We start from the raw sequence: 23458 nt of genomic DNA, 5'->3' as shown, positions 1-23458 counted from the left end.
CACCACTCCCAATGTGAGTGAAATATTTTTCCCCCTCCACTGATTTGAATCTTAAAGAAGAAGCCGGGGAGCAAGCTCCCTTTCTTTTCGGCGACATTTCTCATTTTGTAGTCGGCGGGGTTCACACCTGCGTGGGGAAAGCGCAATGGATTTCAAGTCCATCGCATTAACCACTCCGCCCACGAATACAGAACCACACTGACAGCTTCACTTCCCAGGTCTGTCTGCCTGTGGAGCAGAGAAAGAGTGAATTATCGCAGAGTTTGTTTGAATCCAATCATTTCACAGTGATTCGAAAGGGTTAAATATCTGCACACGGCGAGTCTAGGTGTTTCATCGCAAAAGATGAAATGAACTTTCAGTCAAAAACAAAACACGAGACTGCAGGAGGAACTGAGAAGGTCAGGCAACATCGGTGGAATGAGAATCAGAGACAGCGTTTCAGAATTCCGTTTTCTCCGACAGGGACTGTCGAGTTTCTCTTTTTGTCTCGGCTTCTCAGCATCCGCATTCCCTCACGTCAGACATTAATTCAATCCAGAAACCCCTTTGGGGAAAGGATTTCTGTTTGGGGAACATTTTCCTGACCCCATTAAAAGCGGACAGTTTCAAAGCCAAGAACGGGCAGCAAACACACCGCCCCTGGGTGGGCTCGAACCACCAACCTTTCGGTTAACAGCCGAACGCACTAAACAATTGCGCCACAGAGGCACGTGCGAGTGTGGGCTGCACCATCGCTTAGGGGAGGCTGTTAGTGAGTTCATAATTCAGCCGGCCCCACCGAGAATTACAATTGTCGTCCATCAGTTTTACTTTTACATAATAAAGCCTGGGACATTCATTGTGGAGACACCGGGGACAGTCTGCAGACACATCCATGTCACGAGGAACTAGCTTTGTGCTCCGGGGCCGTCGCCCTTCCAGCCTTTCAGTGTTTTGCCTGTTCCCGAGTTCTCTCATTGGCTCGGAGGAGAGAAGGGGTTTGAATTCCTGATGTGCAGGAACGACAATTCTTTCAATGTCTCAGATCAGTTCATACCCCGAGAACATCAGAGTCAATCTCCCGGCCTCTACAACAAGAGGACGTTGTCTGGACTGTCTCTGGACAATCGTTAGGATGAATGTAGATTGGTAAATGTATTTGGTGACAGTTCTGTTCTAGCCCTGTGAGCGAAACGTGGATCTGAAGGAATAAAAGGGTCATTAACAACATCGATCTGAAATTGGATACGTGACAAGAAACAGAGCCATCACTAACAGTTTGCTTTTGAACTGGAGAAGGTTTCTCGTGAAATTAGCTCGAGGCTCGAGGTATGCAAGGTCAACATAACTTAGGTAAAACACGCAAACACTTGCCTCTTTAGCAGACAGTGAAAGGATTACAAGACGCAAATTAAACATTTTCGACAAGTGATACAGGGGACTGGGAAGATAAGTATTATAAACTGTGAACACCAATGTTCTGGAGCACAATACTTACATTCAAAGACCGAAAACATCCAGGTCCTGATTAATCAGATTGCATTGTGGTACTTTTCTGCAAAACTTCCACTTGTAATGTCCTACAAAAGAGTGACAAAACCCATCCCTGTCAGCCCAGGATAGAAAATCCGAAGGGATGAACGTTTGCTTATTTTCTGAAGACTCACAAAGCCAAGACTGGGTTTTGGTGATTGTTTCCTTTCCACTCCCAGGAGCCGCAGTGGTTGGGGCGGTGGGTTGGGAAAAGTAAAACGTGCCCGTCAGCAGCGTGTGGGGTTATTTCAGCTTCCTCTCATCTGACAACGCTGTGACTTGACTCCGATGTTCTCAGAGATATTTATTGACGCGAGACAATGAGAAGATTCTCATTCCCGCAGATCGGGAATTCAAACCGTTTGCCGGCTTCAGGACAATGAGAAAGATTAATTGGGGTGTGTGAAGAAGCTGTGAGCTGCATTTCAAACAGTTAGGTGGACTCAGATGCGTCATCCATTGCGCCCCGGCCCTTTGCGTATCTTACGCCACCATGCTGCAGAGTTCTGACGTTAACACGGACATGCGCAGCAATGGGAACAGTCACAAGGTCAACAACCAAAGATAATCAGTGTCACTGCTTCCCTTCCACAGTCACAACTTTGTGAAGCAGTATCTTTCACTGGCAAAGGAAACACCCTTGTCCTCAGGTGCCTGCTTCATTTCGATCACGATTTCCAGCCCCTCACTGTTCTAGTCTCATTTCCAAACACTTGGCTCATAGCCTCAAAAGAAGCTCTGCGTGTATCTGCTTGTTCCACTCGAACAGGCAGTGGGTTACAGTTTCCCACCACTCCCAATGTGAGTGAAATATTTTTCCCCCTCCACTGATTTGAATCTTAAAGAAGAAGCCGGGGAGCAAGCTCCCTTTCTTTTCGGCGACATTTCTCATTTTGTAGTCGGCGGGGTCCACACCTGCGTGGGGAAAGCGCAATGGATTTCAAGTCCATCGCATTAACCACTCGGCCCACGAATACAGAACCACACTGACAGCTTCACTTCCCAGGTCTGTCTGCCTGTGGAGCAGAGAAAGAGTGAATTATCGCAGAGTTTGTTTGAATCCAATCATTTCACAGTGATTCGAAAGGGTTAAATATCTGCACACGGCGAGTCTAGGTGTTTCATCGCAAAAGATGAAATGAACTTTCAGTCAAAAACAAAACACGAGACTGCAGGAGGAACTGAGAAGGTCAGGCAACATCGGTGGAATGAGAATCAGAGACAGCGTTTCAGAATTCAGTTTTCTCCGACAGGGACTGTCGAGTTTCTCTTTTTGTCTCGGCTTCTCAGCATCCGCATTCCCTCACGTCAGACATTAATTCAATCCAGAAACCCCTTTGGGGAAAGGATTTCTGTTTGGGGAACATTTTCCTGACCCCATTAAAAGCGGACGGTTTCAAAGCCAAGAACGGGCAGCAAACACACCGCCCCTGGGTGGGCTCGAACCACCAACCTTTCGGTTAACAGCCGAACGCGCTAACCAATTGCGCCACAGAGGCACGTGCGAGTGTGGGCTGCACCATCGCTTAGGGGAGGCTGTTAGTGAGTTCATAATTCAGCCGGCCCCACCGAGAATTACAATTGTCGTCCATCAGTTTTACTTTTACATAATAAAGCCTGGGACATTCATTGTGGAGACACCGGGGACAGTCTGCAGACACATCCATGTCACGAGGAACTAGCTTTGTGCTCCGGGGCCGTCGCCCTTCCAGCCTTTCAGTGTTTTGCCTGTTCCCGAGTTCTCTCATTGGCTCGGAGGAGAGAAGGGGTTTGAATTCCTGATGTGCAGGAACGACAATTCTTTCAATGTCTCAGATCAGTTCATACCCCGAGAACATCAGAGTCAATCTCCCGGCCTCTACAACAAGAGGACGTTGTCTGGACTGTCTCTGGACAATCGTTAGGATGAATGTAGATTGGTAAATGTATTTGGTGACAGTTCTGTTCTAGCCCTGTGAGCGAAACGTGGATCTGAAGGAATAAAAGGGTCATTAACAACATCGATCTGAAATTGGATACGTGACAAGAAACAGAGCCATCACTAACAGTTTGCTTTTGAACTGGAGAAGGTTTCTCGTGAAATTAGCTCGAGGCTCGAGGTATGCAAGGTCAACATAACTTAGGTAAAACACGCAAACACTTGCCTCTTTAGCAGACAGTGAAAGGATTACAAGACGCAAATTAAACATTTTCGACAAGTGATACAGGGGACTGGGAAGATAAGTATTATAAACTGTGAACACCAATGTTCTGGAGCACAATACTTACATTCAAAGACCGAAAACATCCAGGTCCTGATTAATCAGATTGCATTGTGGTACTTTTCTGCAAAACTTCCACTTGTAATGTCCTACAAAAGAGTGACAAAACCCATCCCTGTCAGCCCAGGATAGAAAATCCGAAGGGATGAACGTTTGCTTATTTTCTGAAGACTCACAAAGCCAAGACTGGGTTTTGGTGATTGTTTCCTTTCCACTCCCAGGAGCCGCAGTGGTTGGGGCGGTGGGTTGGGAAAAGTAAAACGTGCCCGTCAGCAGCGTGTGGGGTTATTTCAGCTTCCTCTCATCTGACAACGCTGTGACTTGACTCCGATGTTCTCAGAGATATTTATTGACGCGAGACAATGAGAAGATTCTCATTCCCGCAGATCGGGAATTCAAACCGTTTGCCGGCTTCAGGACAATGAGAAAGATTAATTGGGGTGTGTGAAGAAGCTGTGAGCTGCATTTCAAACAGTTAGGTGGACTCAGATGCGTCATCCATTGCGCCCCGGCCCTTTGCGTATCTTACGCCACCATGCTGCAGAGTTCTGACGTTAACACGGACATGCGCAGCAATGGGAACAGTCACAAGGTCAACAACCAAAGATAATCAGTGTCACTGCTTCCCTTCCACAGTCACAACTTTGTGAAGCAGTATCTTTCACTGGCAAAGGAAACACCCTTGTCCTCAGGTGCCTGCTTCATTTCGATCACGATTTCCAGCCCCTCACTGTTCTAGTCTCATTTCCAAACACTTGGCTCATAGCCTCAAAAGAAGCTCTGCGTGTATCTGCTTGTTCCACTCGAACAGGCAGTGGGTTACAGTTTCCCACCACTCCCAATGTGAGTGAAATATCTTTCCCCCTCCACTGATTTGAATCTTAAAGAAGAAGCCGGGGAGCAAGCTCCCTTTCTTTTCGGCGACATTTCTCATTTTGTAGTCGGCGGGTTCACACCTGCGTGGGGAAAGCGCAATGGATTTCAAGTCCATCGCATTAACCACTCCGCCCACGAATACAGAACCACACTGACAGCTTCACTTCCCAGGTCTGTCTGCCTGTGGAGCAGAGAAAGAGTGAATTATCGCAGAGTTTGTTTGAATCCAATCATTTCACAGTGATTCGAAAGGGTTAAATATCTGCACACGGCGAGTCTAGGTGTTTCATCGCAAAAGATGAAATGAACTTTCAGTCAAAAACAAAACACGAGACTGCAGGAGGAACTGAGAAGGTCAGGCAACATCGGTGGAATGAGAATCAGAGACAGCGTTTCAGAATTCAGTTTTCTCCGACAGGGACTGTCGAGTTTCTCTTTTTGTCTCGGCTTCTCAGCATCCGCATTCCCTCACGTCAGACATTAATTCAACCCAGAAACCCCTTTGGGGAAAGGATTTCTGTTTGGGGAACATTTTCCTGACCCCATTAAAAGCGGACGGTTTCAAAGCCAAGAACCAGCAGCAAACACACCGCCCCTGGGTGGGCTCAAACCACCAACCTTTCGGTTAATAGCCGAACGCGCTAACCAATTGCGCCACAGAGGCACGTGCGAGTGTGGGCCGCACCATCGCTTAGGGGAGGCTGTTAGTGAGTTCATAATTCAGCCGGCCCCACCGAGAATTACAATTGTCGTCCATCAGTTTTACTTTTACATAATAAAGCCTGGGACATTCATTGTGGAGACACCGGGGACAGTCTGCAGACACATCCATGTCACGAGGAACTAGCTTTGTGCTCCGGGGCCGTCGCCCTTCCAGCCTTTCAGTGTTTTGCCTGTTCCCGAGTTCTCTCATTGGCTCGGAGGAGAGAAGGGGTTTGAATTCCTGATGTGCAGGAACGACAATTCTTTCAATGTCTCAGATCAGTTCATACCCCGAGAACATCAGAGTCAATCTCCCGGCCTCTACAACAAGAGGACGTTGTCTGGACTGTCTCTGGACAATCGTTAGGATGAATGTAGATTGGTAAATGTATTTGGTGACAGTTCTGTTCTAGCCCTGTGAGCGAAACGTGGATCTGAAGGAATAAAAGGGTCATTAACAACATCGATCTGAAATTGGATACGTGACAAGAAACAGAGCCATCACTAACAGTTTGCTTTTGAACTGGAGAAGGTTTCTCGTGAAATTAGCTTGAGGCTCGAGGTATGCAAGGTCAACATAACTTAGGTAAAACACGCAAACACTTGCCTCTTTAGCAGACAGTGAAAGGATTACAAGACGCAAATTAAACATTTTCGACAAGTGATACAGGGGACTGGGAAGATAAGTATTATAAACTGTGAACACCAATGTTCTGGAGCACAATACTTACATTCAAAGACCGAAAACATCCAGGTCCTGATTAATCAGATTGCATTGTGGTACTTTTCTGCAAAACTTCCACTTGTAATGTCCTACAAAAGAGTGACAAAACCCATCCCTGTCAGCCCAGGATAGAAAATCCGAAGGGATGAACGTTTGCTTATTTTCTGAAGACTCACAAAGCCAAGACTGGGTTTTGGTGATTGTTTCCTTTCCACTCCCAGGAGCCGCAGTGGTTGGGGCGGTGGGTTGGGAAAAGTAAAACGTGCCCGTCAGCAGCGTGTGGGGTTATTTCAGCTTCCTCTCATCTGACAACGCTGTGACTTGACTCCGATGTTCTCAGAGATATTTATTGACGCGAGACAATGAGAAGATTCTCATTCCCGCAGATCGGGAATTCAAACCGTTTGCCGGCTTCAGGACAATGAGAAAGATTAATTGGGGTGTGTGAAGAAGCTGTGAGCTGCATTTCAAACAGTTAGGTGGACTCAGATGCGTCATCCATTGCGCCCCGGCCCTTTGCGTATCTTATGCCACCATGCTGCAGAGTTCTGACGTTAACACGGACATGCGCAGCAATGGGAACAGTCACAAGGTCAACAACCAAAGATAATCAGTGTCACTGCTTCCCTTCCACAGTCACAACTTTGTGAAGCAGTATCTTTCACTGGCAAAGGAAACACCCTTGTCCTCAGGTGCCTGCTTCATTTCGATCACGATTTCCAGCCCCTCACTGTTCTAGTCTCATTTCCAAACACTTGGCTCATAGCCTCAAAAGAAGCTCTGCGTGTATCTGCTTGTTCCACTCGAACAGGCAGTGGGTTACAGTTTCCCACCACTCCCAATGTGAGTGAAATATTTTTCCCCCTCCACTGATTTGAATCTTAAAGAAGAAGCCGGGGAGCAAGCTCCCTTTCTTTTCGGCGACATTTCTCATTTTGTAGTCGGCGGGGTCCACACCTGCGTGGGGAAAGCGCAATGGATTTCAAGTCCATCGCATTAACCACTCCGCCCACGAATACAGAACCACACTGACAGCTTCACTTCCCAGGTCTGTCTGCCTGTGGAGCAGAGAAAGAGTGAATTATCGCAGAGTTTGTTTGAATCCAATCATTTCACAGTGATTCGAAAGGGTTAAATATCTGCACACGGCGAGTCTAGGTGTTTCATCGCAAAAGATGAAATGAACTTTCAGTCAAAAACAAAACACGAGACTGCAGGAGGAACTGAGAAGGTCAGGCAACATCGGTGGAATGAGAATCAGAGACAGCGTTTCAGAATTCCGTTTTCTCCGACAGGGACTGTCGAGTTTCTCTTTTTGTCTCGGCTTCTCAGCATCCGCATTCCCTCACGTCAGACATTAATTCAATCCAGAAACCCCTTTGGGGAAAGGATTTCTGTTTGGGGAACATTTTCCTGACCCCATTAAAAGCGGACGGTTTCAAAGCCAAGAACGGGCAGCAAACACACCGCCCCTGGGTGGGCTCGAACCACCAACCTTTCGGTTAACAGCCGAACGCGCTAACCAATTGCGCCACAGAGGCACGTGCGAGTGTGGGCTGCACCATCGCTTAGGGGAGGCTGTTAGTGAGTTCATAATTCAGCCGGCCCCACCGAGAATTACAATTGTCGTCCATCAGTTTTACTTTTACATAATAAAGCCTGGGACATTCATTGTGGAGACACCGGGGACAGTCTGCAGACACATCCATGTCACGAGGAACTAGCTTTGTGCTCCGGGGCCGTCGCCCTTCCAGCCTTTCAGTGTTTTGCCTGTTCCCGAGTTCTCTCATTGGCTCGGAGGAGAGAAGGGGTTTGAATTCCTGATGTGCAGGAACGACAATTCTTTCAATGTCTCAGATCAGTTCATACCCCGAGAACATCAGAGTCAATCTCCCGGCCTCTACAACAAGAGGACGTTGTCTGGACTGTCTCTGGACAATCGTTAGGATGAATGTAGATTGGTAAATGTATTTGGTGACAGTTCTGTTCTAGCCCTGTGGATCTAGCGAAACGTGGATCTGAAGGAATAAAAGGGTCATTAACAACATCGATCTGAAATTGGATACGTGACAAGAAACAGAGCCATCACTAACAGTTTGCTTTTGAACTGGAGAAGGTTTCTCGTGAAATTAGCTTGAGGCTCGAGGTATGCAAGGTCAACATAACTTAGGTAAAACACGCAAACACTTGCCTCTTTAGCAGACAGTGAAAGGATTACAAGACGCAAATTAAACATTTTCGACAAGTGATACAGGGGACTGGGAAGATAAGTATTATAAACTGTGAACACCAATGTTCTGGAGCACAATACTTACATTCAAAGACCGAAAACATCCAGGTCCTGATTAATCAGATTGCATTGTGGTACTTTTCTGCAAAACTTCCACTTGTAATGTCCTACAAAAGAGTGACAAAACCCATCCCTGTCAGCCCAGGATAGAAAATCCGAAGGGATGAACGTTTGCTTATTTTCTGAAGACTCACAAAGCCAAGACTGGGTTTTGGTGATTGTTTCCTTTCCACTCCCAGGAGCCGCAGTGGTTGGGGCGGTGGGTTGGGAAAAGTAAAACGTGCCCGTCAGCAGCGTGTGGGGTTATTTCAGCTTCCTCTCATCTGACAACGCTGTGACTTGACTCCGATGTTCTCAGAGATATTTATTGACGCGAGACAATGAGAAGATTCTCATTCCCGCAGATCGGGAATTCAAACCGTTTGCCGGCTTCAGGACAATGAGAAAGATTAATTGGGGTGTGTGAAGAAGCTGTGAGCTGCATTTCAAACAGTTAGGTGGACTCAGATGCGTCATCCATTGCGCCCCGGCCCTTTGCGTATCTTACGCCACCATGCTGCAGAGTTCTGACGTTAACACGGACATGCGCAGCAATGGGAACAGTCACAAGGTCAACAACCAAAGATAATCAGTGTCACTGCTTCCCTTCCACAGTCACAACTTTGTGAAGCAGTATCTTTCACTGGCAAAGGAAACACCCTTGTCCTCAGGTGCCTGCTTCATTTCGATCACGATTTCCAGCCCCTCACTGTTCTAGTCTCATTTCCAAACACTTGGCTCATAGCCTCAAAAGAAGCTCTGCGTGTATCTGCTTGTTCCACTCGAACAGGCAGTGGGTTACAGTTTCCCACCACTCCCAATGTGAGTGAAATATTTTTCCCCCTCCACTGATTTGAATCTTAAAGAAGAAGCCGGGGAGCAAGCTCCCTTTCTTTTCGGCGACATTTCTCATTTTGTAGTCGGCGGGGTTCACACCTGCGTGGGGAAAGCGCAATGGATTTCAAGTCCATCGCATTAACCACTCCGCCCACGAATACAGAACCACACTGACAGCTTCACTTCCCAGGTCTGTCTGCCTGTGGAGCAGAGAAAGAGTGAATTATCGCAGAGTTTGTTTGAATCCAATCATTTCACAGTGATTCGAAAGGGTTAAATATCTGCACACGGCGAGTCTAGGTGTTTCATCGCAAAAGATGAAATGAACTTTCAGTCAAAAACAAAACACGAGACTGCAGGAGGAACTGAGAAGGTCAGGCAACATCGGTGGAATGAGAATCAGAGACAGCGTTTCAGAATTCAGTTTTCTCCGACAGGGACTGTCGAGTTTCTTTTTTGTCTCGGCTTCTCAGCATCCGCATTCCCTCACGTCAGACATTAATTCAAACCAGAAACCCCTTTGGGGAAAAGATTTCTGTTTGGGGAACATTTTCCTGACCCCATTAAAAGCGGACGGTTTCAAAGCCAAGAACGGGCAGCAAACACACCGCCCCTGGGTGGGCTCGAACCACCAACCTTTCGGTTAACAGCCGAACGCGCTAACCAATTGCGCCACAGAGGCAGGTGCGAGTGTGGGCCGCACCATCGCTTAGGGGAGGCTGTTAGTGAGTTCATAATTCAGCCGGCCCCACCGAGAATTACAATTGTCGTCTATCAGTTTTACTTTTACATAATAAAGCCTGGGACATTCATTGTGGAGACACCGGGGACAGTCTGCAGACACATCCATGTCACGAGGAACTAGCTTTGTGCTCCGGGGCCGTCGCCCTTCCAGCCTTTCAGTGTTTTGCCTGTTCCCGAGTTCTCTCATTGGCTCGGAGGAGAGAAGGGGTTTGAATTCCTGATGTGCAGGAACGACGATTCTTTCAATGTCTCAGATCAGTTCATACCCCGAGGACATCAGAGTCAACCTCCCGGCCTCTACAACAAGGGGTCGATGTCTGGACTGTCTCTGGACAATCGGTAGGATGAATGTAGATTGGTAAATGTATTTGGTGACAGTTCTGTTCTAGCCCTGTGAGCGAAACGTGGATCTGAAGGAATAAAAGGGTCATTAACAACATCGATCTGAAATTGGATACGTGACAAGAAACAGAGCCATCACTAACAGTTTGCTTTTGAACTGGAGAAGGTTTCTCGTGAAATTAGCTGGAGGCTCGAGGTATGCAAGGTCAACATAACTTAGGGAAAACACGCAAACACTTGCCTCTTTAGCAGACAGTGAAAGGATTACAAGACGCAAATTAAACATTTTCGACAAGTGATACAGGGGACTGGGAAGATAAGTAATATAAACTGTGAACACCAAAGTTCTGGAGTACAACACACACATTCAAAGACTGAAAACATCCAGGTCCTGATAAATCAGATTGCATTGTGGTGCTCTTCTGCAAAACTTCCACTTGTAATGTCCTACAAAAGAGTGACAAAGCTCAGGATAGAAAATCTGAAGGGATGAACGTTGGCTTATTTTCTGAAGATTCACAAAGCTAAGACTGGGTTTTAGTGATTGTTTCCTTTCCACTCCCAGGAGCCGCAGTGGGGGAGAAAAACACCATCTGATTCACTCCTGTCCCTTTTTAGTGAAGGAAACTGCCGTTGCAGGAAAGGGTCCACTCAGTCATCCCAGCTGCATGCTTTACCTGGCTGTACCAGGGATTCAGTAACAAACGGACATTTCACCTGACCAACAAAGAAAGTGGGGTCGGGGGGCTGGGTGCACTTTGAGCTGGAGGTGTTTTCTTTTAAAAGCACTTATTGTATACCTTTTTTCCTGGGGAATTCTGAAGCTGTAATAAAATAAGGTCGTAGTAAAGGTTACCTGAACATACCGCCAGGTTCAGACTCTGCGAGGTCCAACAGGTTTTTGTTTTAAAGCTGCTCATTTCTTTCAGCCTCCAGCACTAGTGTCATGTCTCAGAAGGATCAGTGAATGAGTAGCTAATCTTGTTAGAAATTGTATATTTTTCAGGACTACAGGTTCATTGTTTCATTTGCATTGCAAAGTTTACTGGCAACAGTTTGAGGTGTGGGCTGTATTCACTGGAAATAAAGTTTTAAAATCTCACAAACACCAGGGTATAGTCCAACAGATTTATTTGGAGGCACTGGGTTTCGAAGTGCTGCTCCTTCATCAGGTAGCTGTGGAGTAGGATCACAAGGCACAGAATATAGTGCAAAAAGATTATAGTGTCATGCAACATAAGTGATGAATTGAAGAAACCTAGATTTCTGTTAAATCATTCATCTTTCAAAATGGATTGCAGATTTCGGCTAATTAATCTGTACATTCCAGAACTTCTTTTAAGTCACGTTTTCCAGGAAACTTAATGTTTTATAAAAGGAGGTAGCACCTCACGTCAAACAATGCATGAAAGCTGTGAGGTTAGAGTCTGTCTGTAACCCAATCTTGAGTCAGACTGGTTCTACTTCCAAATATATAATCCTGCAAATGCAAATTCACTCCAAATGCGTGAGTGCGTGCATGAGAGAGAGAGTGTGTGTGTAAGTGCGTGTGCATGCTGGGTAAAGTGTGTGTGTGAGATGGAATATAATCATGTGCGAAGATGTATGCATTGGTGTGAGTGGAGGGACATATTATTGTGTGTCTGAGAGAGAGCATGTCTTCCGGAAAGGCTCTGCACGAGCGTGTGAGTGTGTAAGTGTGTGTGTGTGTGAGTGAGAGAGAGAGAGAGAGAGCATAACAGTGAAGTGGGGTTACCTGTCATGTGACATGAACCCAAGGTCGCGGTTGAGGCCATCCTCCTGGTTTGCCAAATTGGCTATTAGCCTTTGCTGGGCCACTAAAAGTGATTAAGCAGTTACACAACACACATGGGAGAGGGCAGGGTGGGACTTGTCTTTCGATTTGCAGAAGGTGGGACGTTCTGGGTGCTGGAAACTAGGGAAAACACACACTGGAGGACCTTCGGCACAGAGAGATGGAGCTGGAAGCCAGGCTGGAGACACGTTGGGGGAATCACTGTGGATACAGGCCGTTTGGCCCACCAAGTCCATACTGACACTCGGAAGAACATACCCTCCCCGACCCACCCGATAACCCCCACAGCTTATCCCTGAATTTCGAACTCCCAATCCATTCTAGCCAGTACATTTTTGGAACATGGGAGGAAAACCAAGCACCCAGAGGAAACCCACGTAGACAGGGAGTGGGGGAGGGGTAGGAAAGGGCAAAATCCACACTGTCACCATGAGGGTGGGTTCAAACCCAGGTCCCTGGCGCTGCAAGGAATCCCCTCTCCAGCACTCGGCAACCGATTGGCTTCTGCCCAATCCTGGTGACACTCCAGTCAGTTTGAGGAAATCAATTTGCTTCCATAGAGTTTCCACGGGGCAGGGGTCGTTGTTACCCGCCAGATTCAACAATCCAATGAAAGGCTCGTCTACAGCGAGAACACTAGTCCACATTTCGCCAAAGAATTAAAGTTCTCTCTGCAATTAGAGCCCTTGAGCACTCCCACGCAGGCTGCGTGTATTCATGGGGATTCTCAATGCATGTTGATATTCGAAATTCCCCAATCCTGGGAAATAAGATTGAGTGCATTCACCCTCTCCATGCCTCTCAGGATCTCTTCACATCTATAAGCCCGCCCCAACACCCCCCCACCCCGCCCACGAGGCTCTTATGCTCGAAATAAAAACGTCTTAGCTTGTCCAACCTCTCCTTATTACTCAGACCTTGAGTCCTGGTTTCTTGTAAATGTCTTCTGCACTCTTTTCAAGTTTAATAACATCTTTGTTTCGCAAGGTGATCAAAACGAATCACAATACTCCAAGTGTGGCCTCACCAATATCCTGATTAACTGCAACATAACTTGTCAACTTCTATACTCAATGCCCTGACTGATGAAGGCCAGTGAGGCTTAAGCCTTCTTCACTGCCCTGTCTACCTATTTTGTTGGACATATCGGACCTGCTCCAAACTGGATAATCTAACTGATGTGACAGGAAACCGCTTCTTTTCTTGAGAGAAGTCTCCCAGAGAGATGTTGCTGGCTGACTGTCTGAACTACTGAACCTCAGTGCCCTACTGCCCTCAGGAGGGGGGTCCACATATTTGCGTAAAGTGGTGCTCGAAACCTTTATCATCTTTGGGATGGATCTCCATTCATCCAGTGCTATGGAGTCATGTAGGCCAGAAACATACCCTTCAGACCAACCAGTCCATGATCCCCAACTAAACTAATGCCACCTGGCTGCTCCTGGCCTATAACCAGTTTGTTAATAGTTGTGTTTATTTTTTAACTGTAACGATTGGATAAAAAAAATTGCTGATAATTGATTTTAAAGTGTTGGGGATTTATTTTTATCACTAGAACAGGTTACACCACTTTTCAGGCTAATTTTACCTAATGTAGGGCAACATGTTCCTCTGGGTGTTTCTGTTTGAGATCTTGAATGCTGCTGTGATGTCCTGCTGAATGCAATGGAGTCAATATTAATCCTAGCCTCACTGTGGCTGTGGGTGAATTGCCTTAATTTGGCTCCTGACTCAGAAACTGCGCAGAGAATCAACTGCTGAAACAATGATTTACACTTTATTGTATGTAGCAACTAAAAATAACCCCCCCCCCCCCACCAAGTCACCAAGTTCAACCTCAGTCCCAACTTGGGTATCACCCAATTGATGGCAGAATTTAACTGACTTTCCACCGACAATATCTGTCTCTGGAAGTGTTCAGGGATTCACTGCAGTGTTGTTCTTCCAAGTACTGCTGCTGCATCTTTCTGGGTTTAAATTCTGGTGGAGATTCCTCACTTTGAAATCTGTGGTGTGATGTTTCTTTAGATCCTAACACCATCTCCCCACATTGCTAGAGACCTCCAGTGTGTAGCATACCTTCTTAGCCTTGAGGTTTAGCTGTCTGTTTGAAACAGCCTGTCCTGCAATTAACCTCTTGGTGTCAAGGCCATCCTTCCACAGACAGACTAACTTGTCCTTTTGTCACGAGTTTATTAAAAACTTATCTCATCTGTCCCAGGAAACAGCTTGTTGTTATACATCCTTCTTCCCAGGGATAGTTAACTGGCAGAATTTAGGCCATTCAGCCCATTGAATCTGCTCCACCATTCAATCCTGGCTGATAACTTTCTCATCCCCATTCTCCCCGTAACCCTTGATACTTAAGAATGATTATATGGTGGAGCAGACTCAATGGGCTGAATTGCCTAATTTCTGCTTCTGAGGGCTTATGATTTTGCAGTTTCTCAGTGGCCCTTTTGTTTCTTGGTCCAGAAAGAGTTATTGCTGACCCAGGTAGTTTGGAAAGTTCTGGAGTTTACAGGACCACACCATATTCCTCTCTGCATTGTCCAGGAATAACTATTCCTTCTGAGATATTGGAAATTCCAGAGACACCTTGGTATCCCTGAATAAAATCGGTTTGTCAGAAAATCTCTGCTGCTACTCTGGAACAGAAGGATTATGGGGAGAAAATTCAGAAATCAGATGTGCAAAGAGACGATGGAGTTCTATTCCAGGATTCTCTCAAGGTAAACTTGAAGGTTGAATCACTAGTTGGGGAGGCAAATGCAATGATGGCATTTATTTTGATCAGACTTGAATATAAAGGCAGGGATATACTTCTGAGGCTCTGTAAGGCTCCGGTCAAGCCGCATTTGGAGTATTGAACGCAATTTTGGGTCCCATATATCAGGAAGGATGTACTGGCCCCTTTATTATTAACTATTCAATTCAGCTCATTGAATCAATTCTGCCATTTATTCAGATCACGTTAGCTCTGGTAAAGATCAACTCCACTTTCTTGCTATTTCCACATAATCCTCGATTCCCTCACTAGTTAAACAAAAACTGACAGCCTTGGATGTACTTAACGACCCAAGCTCAACAACCCCCTGTAGTAACATGGTCCACAGATTTACAGTCCCCAGTAAAAATTCCTATCTGTCTTCAACATGCAATCTCTCATTTGCAGGTTATTCCCTCTGGTGCTAGACTCACCCACAAAGGTAAACTTTTCCACATCAAGCCTGTCAAGTCTCCTCAGAAGCGCTTATGTGAAAATAAGGTTACCTCTAAATCTTCTCACTTCTAATAAGTATAGGCCCAACCAATTCACTTCTCTTCATATGATATTCTTTTCATCCTGGTCAAACTTCTCTGGACTGCCACCAAAGTCAGTATATCTTTCCTTGGGTAAAGGACCCACCCAGTGTTCAGTTTTGGCCTGACTGTTGCCTGATAGAGGTTCACTATAACCTCCCGACATTTATACTCTATTTAAAGGTCAACCTCCCATTTGCCTTCCCTATTACTCACTGAATTTGGATGAAGAGATGCATGGGTATGGGCTTCCAAACCCCTCAACAGCTTTCTCCATTTAACATTCAGCACTGTTCGTCCTGGCAAAGTGCACAACCTCATTTCCCCAAATTCTATTCCATTTGCCATTTGCTTAACCTGTCTATATACCTCTGCAGATATTTCATGTCTTCTCACCACCTGCCTTCCTATCAACCATCTTTTCTGCAATCTTGGCAACAGTGCATTCACTTCACTTATCCAAGTAAATAATTGTAAATAATACATATTGTAAATAATTTTGGCCCCAGCACTGATCCCTGTGGCAAACTACTGATTACAATTTGCTATCCTGAACATGCCCCTTATCCCAATTGTATCATTGGTTAGCCAATCCTCTATCCATGCCTCTTTGCTTATTATTTCATGAGATGTGAATATCATTGGCTCTGCCAATAACCCTTCCCAAACTGTCCTTGAAAATGTGGCGCTGAGCTGCCACTTAAATTGCTTCACATAATTTGGTCTGCAATAATGTTCAGGAGCGAGTTCCAGGTTGTTGATCAATAACAAAGAAGCAATGCGATATATTTCACAGTTGGAATGCTGTGTTCACACTTACCTGCTCTTGGTGGTTGAGGTGATGGCTTGGAAGTGCTTTTGAAGAGCCACCAATTAATCAAGCCAGACTGATAGATTGTGGCCAGAGATTCTGCTTTTTGACTTTCATCATCAATCTACATTCTTTCCAGCCAAGAGTTTAGTCTGAAACTGCCACACAATTCCTCCTGTTATAGCATCAATCAACTATAATAATATGACGATTCTTGGGATGAGTTTTCACACCTGAGTGCAAAATAAATATAGATCATTGTTTCCAGCTCTGCTGGAACAAAAAAAACCAGCAAATTGGTGGATAATTACAGTTGGTGCAAACAAAGCTAGCGATCGATAAAGACTAACCCTGTTTACTTCAACGGCCAAATTACATTTTGAAAACCAAGTACACTCAGACAACTTGTAAAAGTGGTTCATAGGAGGAGAAATGGGGCATTGAAGAGGAGTGAAATGATTGCTTTTGGTCACCGCCACCATTGTCTGAAAAACAGGTTGAAAGGATTCTTAAAAGGTGGGCAACAAAGTGGAGTGGTATAACACTTCAGACACCGCAAAGTGTAAGATCACTTTCTAGTGGAAGAAAAAGACATTTCTTAATTCTCGAAGAACGGGGGAACAAATGGGGAATAAATCTGAATTGGGAACTCTTTCTTATTAAGGATGTTCCTTCACCACAGTCTTGGTTCAGAGCATAAGTTCTTCATCAGGAATGAAGGTTGGTCCAACGGGGCTGAGAGATAATTGGGAAGGGGATGGGGATGGAGGGGAGGTAGCTGTGAATGAAATAGGTCGATGGAGGTGCTGATTTATCGTGAGAGGTAAGACAGGAGGGTGGAGCGAATAGGTGGGAAGCAAGATGAAAATATAGGACAGCTCAAGAGACCAATGCCGAGTTGGAAGGTTGGATCTGGGACAAGGCGCGTGGTGTGGGAGTGAGAGTGAGGAGAAATATGGAAACTGGTGAGATCGATATTGATCCCATGTAGTTGCTGGGTCCCAAGGCGAAAGATGAAGTGTTCTTCCTACAAGCGTCAGGTAGCTAGAGCTTGCAGGGGGATGCGGCACAGGACTTGCATGCCCTTGACGGATTGGGAGGGGAAGTTAAAGTATTCAGCCACAGGGCGGTGGGGTCGTTTAGGTTTGGAGTCCGAGAGCTGTTTCCTGAAATGTTCTGCAAGTTGGCATCCAGTCTCCCCAATGTGGCAGAGCAATGGACATATAAATAAATTTTATAAACAAATTGTATAAATTTTAGCATGCTGGAGTTATTATCTTTAATGAAGATAACGAAAATATTAATAAAATTGGGTGACTGTTTGAAACGGTTTGTTGGTCAGGCTCAACTCATCCCCTTGAAATGAGAAAATGCCATTGATAGCGGTGAACTGCTCTTTTTGCTGTAAAACCACAAGTTTTTGATTTATTTTCACAACTTACTGGTATTCACACCTGCACATTCAATGTCAAACTCTGACATCAGAAATGAAATTACAACATTAATTTTGACTGACAATATTCGAACAAACAAATTAGTAGCACACAGTGAATACCAAGCCTGATAAATATGAAATCAAATTTGACCAAAAAAATATACAATCAAGATGGGAGATAATAAATGGGGAAGTGCAGAAAGCAAGAAATGCAGCATCACAGAAGGTGCTCCTCCAGGGAGTGTATTTTACGAACTACCACTGCTAAATATAAACAAACACTCTGACATGACCCTCCGGTTTTAATGTGAACAAAAGCCCCATACAGTAGGTACCATTTAAATAAGTTAATAGATACAAGCCTTGAGCAAATCCAGCCCCCCTTTTGGAACTCGGAGTTTTCTCCAGCTCCGGGGGGTTGTTGAGCTCCTGGGCTCTAGCAGCCACTGCTCTACTGAAGAAGCTTTGGGAAGCAGATGCAAAGGCAAGATACAGAACAGAGCACCTTTGCCAAGGAAAGCAGCTTATGGAGACATTGAGCAATAGCATCACATGGTCTTGACCCCTCGGTTATGCGCCCAGCACACTCATACTGCACTACTCTGCTTCAGTGCTCCCAGTCGCAGGATTGTGGATCAGTTTAAAGTCGATCCTATATCTCTGATAACATCGCTGCACAAGGCAGTGAAGAAAGGTTTAGGCACACTAATCTTCATCAGTTAGGGAATTGAGTATAGATGTTGGCAAGATATAGTGTAGTTATACAGAACGTTGATGAGGCTGCACCTGGAATATTGTGATCAGTTTTGGTCCCCTCGGTATCGTGTGATTTCTGACATCTTCAACTCTGGGTTTGTGTTGAACTTGATAGGATATTTTGTCCAACTCAGCATGTTTAAACAGTATCGCTCGGAGGGAGTCATTTGAAATATTTGAGGAGGTGAGTTCAACAAGATTGAAGTATTCAAAGTTACTTGGACTCTCTTTTAAACTTACATCGGGACCAGTAGTCAGAGACACATACAACATGGAAACAGACCCTTCAGTCCAACTTTTCCATGCTGACCTGATAACCTAAATTAATCTAGTCCCATTTGACAGCACCTGACCCATATACTCTGGCAGCTCATTTCATGTATGTACCACCCTCTGCATGAAGAAGTTGACCCTTTAACATATTTCGCCTCTCACCCTAACCTATGCCCTCTAGTTCTGGACTCCTCCATCCCAGGGAAAATACCTTGTCTTTTACCCTGTCCATCCCTCTCATGAATTTGTAACCTCTATTAGGTCACTCCTCTACTTCCAATGCTCCACTGAAAACAGCCCCAGCCTATTCAGACTCTCCCTGTAGCTCAAACCCTCCAACCCCCAGCAACATTTCGTAAATCGTTTCTCATAGAGAAGTCAACGTTTAAGCCCTGAAGAAGCGTTAATACCCAAAATGCTGACTACTCCACATCCTGGTGCTGCCTGGCTTGCTGTATTCTCCCGACCTCCTGCTTGCCTACTTCGGGTTGCAATAGGTAGTGGCTCAGTGGTTACCACCGCAGCCTCACTGTGCCGCAGATCCAGGTTTGATTCCAGCCTTGAGTGACTGTCTGTGAGGAGTTTGCACATTCTCCCAGTGTCTGCGTGGGTTTTCTCTGGGTGGTCCTGTCCAAAGACATGCAGGTCTGAGGTTTGATGAAGGCCTTCCTGCACTTAGAGCAACTGAACAACCTCTCCCCCATGTGGACCCACGAGTGGGCCAGCAGGTCAGAAGAAAGAGCAAAGCCCTTCATGCACTCGGGGCAGAAGAACGGCCTCTCCTCGGTGTGGACCCACTGGCGTCTCAGCAGGTGGGAAGAACTGCTAAAGGCCATCTCGCACTCAGGGCTTGAGAACAGTTGTCCCAGGTGTGGATCAACCAGTGCGTCCGCATGGCAGAGGAATCACTAAAGGCCTTCCCGCACTCGGGGCAGCAGAAGGGCCTCTCCTCACTGTGGACTCATTGGTGCTTCAGAACCGTTTCAAATTTCACAATATCCTTCTGATAGGAGTGAGACCAGAATTGCACACAATATTCCAAATGTATTCCACAATATTCCAGTGTCCTGTCCAGCCACAACGAAACTTCCCAACTCCTATACTCAAGTTAGAGGATTGTGAAAGTTTTTAAAACTCGCAAAATAAAATAGGAAAAAAAGGGAAGGACAAACCGAATTTTTGAAGTCAACTTGGAAGCATAATTGAGAAATCAGCGGACTGGGTTTATTAGGTACCTGTTCTCCTTAAATACACTATATACATCTTTCTCTTCTGCTCTTCGTAGTTCACAAAACCATGCTGAGTATCCTTGATCACATTATTCTTATCCAGATGTTCATAAATCCTATCCCTTACAATTTTCTCTAAGACTTTGCCCACAAAAGAAGTGAGACTCACCGGCTTATACTTACTAGGGTTATCCCTACTCTGCTCCTTGAACAAGGAAACCACATTTGCTATCCTCCAGTCTTCTGGCACTATTCCTGTAGACAACGAGGTCATAAAAATCAAGGCCAATGGCTCTGCAATCTCCTCCCTTGCTTCCCAGAGAATCCTAGTATTAATGCCATCAGGCCCAGGGGACTTATCTATTTTCACCCTTTCCAGAAATTCCAATACCTCTTCCCTACATACTTCAAAGCCATCAATTTTCAATATTCATATCGGCAACAATGTCCTGTTCCTGAGTGAATTCTGATGAAAAGTATTCATTCAGTGTCTCCCCAATCTCTTCGGCCTCCATGCGCAACTTCCCACTACTATCCTTGACTGGACCTATTCCTACCCGAGTCATTCTTTTATTCCTGACATACCTATAGAAAGCCTTTGGGTTTTCCCTAATCCTACCAACCAATTACTTTTCGTGTCCCCTCCTTGCTGCTCTTAACTCTCTCTTTAGATCCTCCCTGGCTAACTTATAACTCTCAATCGCCCCAATTGAATTTCATGCCTCATCTTTACATAGGCCGCCCTCTTCACTTTAACAAGGGATTCCAATTCATTATTAAACCATGGCTCACTCACATGACCCTTTCCTCCCTGCCTGACAGGTACATACTTATCAAGGACACTCAATAGTTGCTCCTTGAACAAGCTCCACATATCGATTGCACCCTTCCATTGAAGCCTACTTTTCCAAGCCACGCATCCTAAGTCATGCCTCACCGCATCATAATTTCCCAGTCCCCAGCTATAAATCTTGCCCTACAGTGCACACTTATCCCTCTTCATCACCAGAGTAAAAGTCACAGAATTGTGGTCACTGTCCCCAAAGTGCTCACCTACCTCCAATTCTAACACCTGGCCTGGTTCGTTACCCAGAACCAAATCTAGTACGGCCTCACCTCTTGTTGGCCTGTCAACATATTGTGTCATCTAACGTACTAGAGCTATAGCTTTCCCAGTCAATATCTGGAAAGTTAAAGACCCCCATAACAACCACCCTATTACTTACACTCTTCTCCTGAATCACCTCGGCAATCCTTTCTTCTACGTCTCTAGGACTATTAGGCCTGTAGAAAACTCCTCACCTTTCCTATTTCCAACCTCAGCCCAAACTACCTCAAATGGCGAGTCTTCATTCATCGTCCTTTCCACCGCTGTAATACTATCCTTTACAAGCAATGCCACACACACCCTCTTTTACCCCCACCTCTGACCCTACTAAAACATTTAAAAACTGGAACCTGCAACAGCCAATCCTGTCCCTGTTCTACCCATGTCTCCGTGATAGCCACAACATCGAAATCCCAGGTACCAACCCACATTGCAAGTTCACCTTCCTTATTTCGTATACTTCTCACATTGACGTATATACACTTCAAGCCACCTTCCTGTTTAGAGGCAACCTCCTTCGAGATTGATGCCATGTTCCTAACCTCCCTACACTCAAGGTCCTGCACCCTAAAGCTGCAGTCTACATGTCCCTGCAGAGTTAGTTTAAACCCTCCCAAAGAGCACTAGCAAACCTCCCCCAAAGGATGGTGGTGCACCTCAGGCTCAGGTGGAGACCATCCTGTTTATACAGATACCACCTTCCCCAGAAAGAACCCCAGTTATCCAGATACTGGAATCCCTCCCTCCTGCACCAACCCTGTAGCCACGCATTTAACTGTTCTCTCTCACTATTCCTCAACTCTCTATCACGTGGCACGGGTAACAAACCGGAGACAACAACTCTGTTTGTTCGAACACTGCGCTTCCAACCTAGCTCCCTGAAAGCCTGCCTAACATCCTCATGCTTCTTCCTACCTATGTCGTTGCTGCCAATGTGGACCACGACTTCGGGCTGCTCCCCCACCCCCCTTAAGGAACCGGAAAACACGATCAGAAACGTCACTTACCCTTGCACCTGGGAGGCAACATACCAAAAGTGAGTCTCTCTCGCCCCCACGAAACCGGCTATCTGTGCCCCAAACTATCGAGTCCCCAATAACTCTTGCTCTGCTCTTCTCCAACCTTCCCTTCTGAGCAACAGGAACAGGCTCCGTGCCAGAGCCCTGAACCCCACTGCTTACCCCGGTAAGTCGTCGTACCAACAAGTATCCAAAATGGTATACTTGTTCTTGAGGGGAACGACCGCAGGAGGTCTCTGCATTGGCTGCTTTCTCCAAGACCCTCACTGTCACCCATCTGTCTGCAATCTTTGGAGTTGCTACTTTCCTAAAGCACCGATCTATGACCCCCTCTGCCTCCCGAATGATTCTAAATTCATCCAACTCCAGCTCCAGTTCGCGAACATGCTCTTGGAGGAGCTGGAGATGGGTGCACTTACGGCAAGTGTAATCATCAGGGACGACCATGGCATCCCTCCCCTCAAACATGTTGCAAGAGGAACATTGCACTGTCTTCACTGCCATCCCTCTAAAAGTAACTTTTAAGAAAAACTAGGTCTGAAGAATAGAACAAGCAAAATGCAGCACTGACCTGCTTACCACAATGGGTCTTATTATAAGGTTAGAGGAGGAGGGCGGGTGGGAGGCACTATCACTGTAGTTCCTCGGGATCCTCTCCTGCGCGCCTTTATCGGAAAAAAAAACCTACCCAGGTAAGCTTGCGCTCCACCAGCTTCTGGGTCCGGTCCGCACTTTTTTTCAATAAAGGCGCGCAGGTGAGTCCCGAAGATGTGACTTGACTCTCCAGTCTCCCCAATGTTCTCGAGATCGGATAAAGTCTTCTTCCTGCCGCAGCCCGGATTCGATTCCCAGGCAGCGAGGCAATTTTCAGCACAGCTACAAGAACGGATTTACGTCTCCCTGGTGGTCTAGTGGTTAGGATTTGGCGCTTTCACCGCCGCGGCCCGGGTTCGATTCCCGGTCAGGGAAGCAGTTTTCAACGGGTCTTAATGCGCTGTACAGTTGTTTCTTGATCTTCGTTATTCCTGGGCACTGCAATGTGAAGTAGCTCGTTGAAATAGCATCCTGATGCAGATTTGTTTGCATGTGTTGGGATGATTGCTTCTGCAGCTACAAAAGAGTGAACAATCCTCACTCTCTCAGCGGAGCAGGTCAGTGCTTTTTGGCAATGTCTGTTTATAGACGCGGTTATGTTTGTTTAACAGTTTAAATTTAATATTTTTGTATCCATTGCTCCCGAAGCGATCTCTATCACATTGGGAAGACTGGAGAGTCAAGTCACATCTCTGGGACTCTCCTGCGCGCCTTTATCGGAAAAAAAACCTACCCAGGTAAGCTTGCGCTACACCAGCTTCCGGGTCCGGTCCGTGCTTTTTTC

The 23458-nt window shown here is 45.9% G+C and overlaps 6 non-coding genes across 6 annotated transcripts; 1 reads left to right on the top strand and 5 right to left on the bottom strand.

Annotated features, from left to right (window-relative positions):
• Positions 1–637: 637 nt before the first annotated feature.
• Positions 638–711, bottom strand: trnan-guu (transfer RNA asparagine (anticodon GUU)). The gene has a single exon. It is a non-coding gene; the product is annotated as a tRNA-Asn (tRNA).
• A 2229-nt stretch (positions 712–2940) lies between these two features.
• trnan-guu (transfer RNA asparagine (anticodon GUU)) lies at positions 2941–3014 on the bottom strand. The gene has a single exon. It is a non-coding gene; the product is annotated as a tRNA-Asn (tRNA).
• A 2228-nt stretch (positions 3015–5242) lies between these two features.
• On the bottom strand, positions 5243–5316 carry trnan-auu (transfer RNA asparagine (anticodon AUU)). The gene has a single exon. It is a non-coding gene; the product is annotated as a tRNA-Asn (tRNA).
• Positions 5317–7545: 2229 nt separating this feature from the next.
• On the bottom strand, positions 7546–7619 carry trnan-guu (transfer RNA asparagine (anticodon GUU)). Its single transcript has one exon. It is a non-coding gene; the product is annotated as a tRNA-Asn (tRNA).
• A 2233-nt stretch (positions 7620–9852) lies between these two features.
• Positions 9853–9926, bottom strand: trnan-guu (transfer RNA asparagine (anticodon GUU)). Its single transcript has one exon. It is a non-coding gene; the product is annotated as a tRNA-Asn (tRNA).
• A 13051-nt stretch (positions 9927–22977) lies between these two features.
• On the top strand, positions 22978–23049 carry trnae-uuc (transfer RNA glutamic acid (anticodon UUC)). The gene has a single exon. It is a non-coding gene; the product is annotated as a tRNA-Glu (tRNA).
• The last annotated feature ends 409 nt before the right edge of the window (positions 23050–23458 follow it).

The sequence above is a fragment of the Hemiscyllium ocellatum genome, unplaced genomic scaffold (genome assembly GCF_020745735.1).
Source record: "Hemiscyllium ocellatum isolate sHemOce1 unplaced genomic scaffold, sHemOce1.pat.X.cur. scaffold_1614_pat_ctg1, whole genome shotgun sequence".
NCBI classification, from domain to species: Eukaryota; Metazoa; Chordata; class Chondrichthyes; order Orectolobiformes; family Hemiscylliidae; genus Hemiscyllium; species Hemiscyllium ocellatum.
This window is presented reverse-complemented; position numbering and strand designations above follow the sequence as displayed.